Source organism: Spinacia oleracea, chromosome 6, assembly GCF_020520425.1.
Source record: "Spinacia oleracea cultivar Varoflay chromosome 6, BTI_SOV_V1, whole genome shotgun sequence".
Classification (NCBI taxonomy): Eukaryota; Viridiplantae; Streptophyta; class Magnoliopsida; order Caryophyllales; family Amaranthaceae; genus Spinacia; species Spinacia oleracea.
Genome location: NC_079492.1, coordinates 101,714,550 through 101,721,039, shown reverse-complemented (window position 1 = coordinate 101,721,039; position 6,490 = coordinate 101,714,550).

Below are 6,490 nucleotides of genomic sequence, written 5' to 3'. Positions count from 1 at the left end.
ATATTGTCGGAAATGGAAATATTGTCGGAATCGAAAATATTACTAGAAACGGAAATATTATTCGAGTCGGAAATACTACGTACTATGCGAAGCTCAATCCATGAGCCGGAAGCACGAGCCAAAGGGTCGTGTGCAACAAGGCCCATGGAGAGCTCGAGCGTCAACAAGGCGCTATCGCATGGGCCAGTGCAAGCCAGCCCAGCTCTAGCGTCATTCCAACTCCCGTGGTGCAGCGCGCAAGAGCAATACGTACCCATGGGCCAGCGCCCACGGTGCAGCGTGCAAGCGCAACAACCATGGGCCAACGCCTGCACACAAGCACACAACGCCAACTCACAAGCAAGCCAGCGCGCTAAAAGAGCCAGCCCAGCGCTACAAGCTGTAGGTTTTGCTTGTGCGCCAAGTAAACTTGATAAGCAAGTTACTTGAGCCACAAGTCTTGCTAAACGATCGGTTGAGTCCTTGATGGACTCTAAGGCTCGTTTCCTAATTCTAATTTCCTAATCCTAGTGTCTTAAGGTTTATGGAACTTATAGAATATTTCGTACACTATAAAATAAGGGCCTTCGTCCAAATTATTTATACACAACACTTGAAGAAAAATCATGAGTGAATTATAATTCAAGAGAGAATTATTAATTTTCCCATCTCCTAAAAGTGATATCCCGATAATCCTAAAGCCTTATATTGAGATTCTAGTTGGTCGAATTTAAGGCGGATCTGAATGTGTTGTGAACTATCTACGGAGGAGTGACATTTGGAGCCCTAAACTTGTTCTTGTTCGGTTCTGGAGCAGCTAGGGAAGGCACACGTCATTAATTGTATGTATACTCAATTATGCTAATTGGTTATGTGAATTTTACTCGGATTCTGGCAATTATGCATGGTTTTTCTGCATGTCAATTAGATTGTTCATAACCTAAAAGTTGTATCACGAGCCTCTTATTTAATTGCATAATCAATTAAAATATGGATTGAATTTTATAATTTGCAAGGAATTAAAGGGGTGAATTGATTTCGTGGTAATTAATTGCAAATTCTAAGCGATTATTAAATTACATTGTCGCTAGAATTTTAGGAGGTTTGTCAATAATGGTGGGAATCTTATGATTTTATAGTGAATTATGAATTGTTTTCGTGGTAGATAAATGCAAATTCTAAGAAATTATTTAATTACTTGTTCGCTCGAATTTCGGCAGTTTTGTCATTAATGGTCGGAATCTTATAATTTTATAGTGAATTCCGCATATAAACGACGTTTTAAAAATTTGACAAAGTACTATTTATCGGGCGAATCCGGAATTTCCAAGTTCGAAGCCTAACTATGACTTTTCGGAGGTTTTAGTTTTTCAAACGCAAAATTATAATTTTTAATGATGTTGAATTTAATATTTGCGATTCTTGTTTGTAACTCTTAATTTAATAATCGATTTTTTTTAGAAAAACTCTCGGGGTTTAAATTTATTCATCAAATACCCTCATAGTTGCAGGTATTCACCAAATACCCCTGATGTTTCATTTTCTTGCATGAAATACCCTTAATGAACCTTAATGACTTGTGACGTTAAGTCTCTGTTAGTGAGGTTTTACTATTCTACCCCTACTTCTGACGCACTTTAGAAAAGTCACACAGTTGGCCAAAACTTCTAAACCCCGACCTTTCTTCTTCCTAGCTTCTTCTTATGTTCTTCCCTCAAAAAACCCTTCCAACGGGTTGCCAAGACGTAGCTAGATCTAATGGTGAAAGGGAAGAGCTTTCGATTCATTTTATCATCTGGAAGATATGAAGTAAGGTAATCTAATCGTCGTACAATTCACCAGAGTTGATTGTTTCCCATAGGTATTTCCGCCATTTTTTCCGGCAAATTGATTGGAATTTCCGCCATTTTTTGGTTCTTGGGTCGAGTACAATACTCCAATATCCGCCATTTTTTCCCAAAAAATTGATTGTTTTCCGTTGGTATTTCTGCAACCTAAAATACCTCATTGTGTTTTTCATGATGATTTTTCAGGATAGTGAGAAGAAGTCGGGTCATTGTCGGGACATGGGGTGGTCAAACTAGATCTAATTGGGATATCCAAGTGACTTGTTGATGAAGTGTTTAGCAAGTCTGTTCAATTTTCTTCAAAGAAATAAGTCACCAAATTTTTTTGTGTGACTTATATTCTAGATTTCTGGCAGCAACTTCAAGAAGAAGGCACCAAATTCCATCAACGAAATCGGAAATTTCGTAAAGAAGACAATGGGAACCAAGGATGTTAGAGTAGACGTCAATCTTAACAAGCAAATATAGAGCAAGGGAATCAGGAGTGTTCCTAGGAGGATCCGTGTTCGCATTGCTCGCAAGAGAAATGATGGCGAGGAAGCCAAGAAGAGCTTTACTCTAATGGATATTCGAAAATGACGGATGTTGGTTTCAGTGGGAGCTAAACAACATGTCAAAAAACAAAGAAAAAATATTTGCCGGAAATGAAGATATTACCGGAAACGGAAATATGGTTCATAACGGAAATATAAATATTATCGAGGTCGAAGATATTGCCGGAAACGGAAATATGGTTCGTATCGGCAATATTAATCGAAAATGGAAATATTGCCGGAAACGGAAATATTACCGGAAACGAAAGTATTATCGGAATCGGAAATATTATCGAAATCGGAAATATTATCGGAATTGGAAATATTATCGGAAGCGTAAATATTGTTCGAGTCGGAAATAAATTCCGGAATCGGAAAAACAAATTGGAAGCACGAAACGAGCGACAGACCGTTGCACGAAGCAACGACCCATCGCTCGTGGGTCGTGGCACAGCGCGCCAGCCACAAGGGCCATCACTACTGGCTAGCGCCATGGGCCAAGGCACAACGTGCACAACCACAAGGGCCAGCGCAACTGGCCAGCGCCATGGGTCAGTGGTGTTGTGCCTAGTACGCGGGCCATCGCGCATGACTTCGTGCAAAGGGCAAGCTGGTCGGCTTTCTTGCTATGCAAGCAAAGCAGCCGGGCCAGCCCTAGGAGTTTTAGGGTTTTGGATTTTTGGTATACTTTCCTAAACTTTCCTAAATCGTGCTAGGGTTTTTCCTATTTCCTATATATATATATGGCCTATGGACATGTACAATACACATCAATTGAAACAAAATTCAATTCTCTTTGCTCATCACATTAAAGTGAGATCCCGAAATTGATAAACCTTATATTATATCCTAGTTGGTACGATCTAAGGCGGATCCGAACGTGCTGTGGACTTTCTACGGAGGGACGACGTTTGGTGTTCTAACTTGTTCTTGTTCGGTTCGAGAGCGGCTAGGGAAGGCACGCATCACAAAGTGTGTTCTCTAAATTATGCTAAATGATTATGTGCATTTAATTTGGATTCTGACATTTATGGTTTTTCCGCATGACATTAGATTGTTCATAACCTAACAGTGGTATCACGTGCCTCTAATTAATTGCATAATCATATAAATTAATATGGATTAATATTATAAATTTGCAAATAATTAAAGGGGTGAATTAATTTCGTATAATTAATTGCAAATTCGTGCGATTATTAATTAATATATTCGCAGGATTTTCGGGAGTTTTGTCAATAATGCTCGGAATCTTATGTTTTATAGTGAATTTCACATGTAAACGACATTTTAAATTTTTGACAAAAATACTTTTTTCGGCCGAACCTAGAATTCTCAAATTCGAAGCGTAACTATGACTTTTCGGACGTTTTAGTTTTTCGAATGCATAATTATAATTTTAATGATATTAAAAATTAATATTTGCTAATCTTGTATGTAAATCTTAAATCTATGATTGACCTACTGCATATGTTTAACAATTTTAAGGCTTAAACTTGTTAATTATGCAACCTAATTTGTAATTATAATTAATTTGTTGAATTTCAAATAATTTAGAATTGTGTTTTGATTTTCATAATTAATATATATTTTAATTGGGAACCTATGATTAAAAACCACCATAAAATTTGTTAAAGTTTAGAAATTTTAAAATTTTATGACCTAGATTTTAATCCCTAATAAATCGTATAATCGAAAATTGATTTGATTAATAAATTTTCGAATTTATCGCCTAAATTTACGAAATTAATATGAGTTATTAATTTGTCGTTAAATTTAATTATAAAAGCTTCAATTTTATAAAGTTACGTTCACAAAATTGTACGCACAAAGCAATGGATAGCTAAGTGTTGCCCTTAAGGGGTGTTGCATTGGTGCGGGCATGCGAAGACGAGCAAAGGAGCTCGTCGCCCATGCGGTACTAGGCAACGAGCAAGTGAACGTGGGCGACGAAGCAAGCAACGCAAGGCAGGAGGCAAGGCGGGCAGTACGCCGAGAAAGGGAGCTCGTGTACCACTGCGCCAAGCCCCACTGCCCAGCGCACACGCAGGCCGTGGGCTGTGCGGTGTGTGTTATGGCTTGCTCATACGGCCATCGACAAGCAACAGGCCATGGGCGCTGCACTCGCGCACGTGGCCCATGGGCGCTGCTGCTGCCAGCTAGGGTGGGGTGTGGGCTTTGGCCTACGACCTTTCCTTGGCTTGTTGCATCGTTCGTTTTATTTTTTCGTTGAGTAACGATTTTAATTTATTTTAATTTCGTACATATAATTTTTCTCCGAATTTAATTTTGTTAACTTAATTATTATAATTAATTTTATACTAATTATTTGAAAACATTAAAACCTTGATAAAATTATAATTAATTAATTTTAATCAACTGAAAAATAATTAAGGGATTTAAAACTATTTTATATGAGCTTTAAATTTTAATTAAATTGTAAGTTTTCTGTTAGACTTGGAAATACAACCTTATGTTTAAAATTATTAAAGCATATAATTTTTGGTTTTAGTGGGAGCTTTTAGTCATTAAACTCTTGATTAGGTCCTTATTCCTTTAAGGTTATCACAACTCGATTAGAACTAATAAGGTTGAATAATTTGTAGATTGTTGGAACCTTGATTAGTTGTTGCAAATATTTATGTGATGAATATTTTTCTACTAACTTGCTAAGTGGGTCATTCATTGATAAATGAATGGGTGAATGGTATATTGTAAATATATTGTTTTGCATGTTGCTGAAAGTGACTAGTATGGCCCAAATAGGATAGAAAATATGATCTGCGTACCATTAAATTTGAATGTAAAATATGGTCAAAAGTACCATGGTCCAATTATAATATATCTAGTAGGGAAATTGGTTATATAACAAATCTAGATCAAATGCGGCTCATTTATATATCAAGTGCGATTCATTTTTATGCTTGTGCTACCCATTTCTATGCCAAGTGCGAGCTCATTTCCAAAATTGGCAGCACCAAATTTATCAAGTGCGGGCTAATTTTTAAAATTGGCAGCACCAAATTTGTCAAGTGCGGGCTCATATTCCAAATTGGCAGCACAGAATTAGTCAAGTGCGGGCTCATTTTCCAAATTGGCAGCACTTGTAACATCAAGTGCTGCCAATATTTTGGCAGCACTTGAGAAACATCAAGTGCGGGCACGCCATGTGCTGCACGTGTAAAAGCCCGCACAGGACCCCTTAAAATGAGCCAGCACTTGAGCTTTTTTGTACTAGTGAAATATGGTCTGCGTACCATCAATTTGTTGCAATTAGTTTAATTATTGCAAAATCCTATTTGGTGAAAATGGCGCCTCCCATGGTGAAATTCGAAGAACGGAGTTTCCAATCCATTTTCAAGACGGATTTTGAAGATTGAAGCTTCAAGATGAAGTTGGGCCATACTTATAGATGAGTTGATTGTTAAGGGCTATAGGGACGCAAGCTTTCAAACCGACAAAGATGATTTCAGATCACAGTCTGGGTTTGTGTTCTGCCTTAATGGCGGAGCAGTAAGCTGGAAAAGTGCTAAGCAAAGCACTGTTGTGGAGTACATTGCTGCCTCAGAAGCAGCAAAGGAAGCTGTTTGGATTCGGAAGTTCATCGAACAACTTGGGGTTGTCCCCTCCATTAAAGGACCAGTGGCTTTGTATTGCGACAATAGCGGAGCCATTGCCTAGGCAAAGGAGCCTAGGAGCCACCAGAAGTCCAAGCACGTACTGCGGCGATTTCATTTACTTCGAGAAATCGTTGAAAGGAAAGAAATTGAGATTTTCAAGGTTGAAACTGATGACAACGTTGCGGATCCATTGACTAAACCATTGCCACAAGCGAAGCACAACGCACATGTAGCAACCATGGGAATCAATCATATTGGAGAATAACTTTGATTTTCTAAGTTTTGTTTTAGAACATCTGTTAGATATGTGTTTAAAACAATTGGTTTAACCATTTCATATTTATGAAATTTATTATTTCATATTCATTTAATTTAGTTTAGTATTAAATGATAAGTCCATGTGATTCAAAACATCCGAATGGGATGTCAAGATGGATTCTTCGACAAAGAAACACCCATAAGTGAACTTGAATATTGAAGTCACATAGGATCCCTAATCCAGGTCATTGAAAGG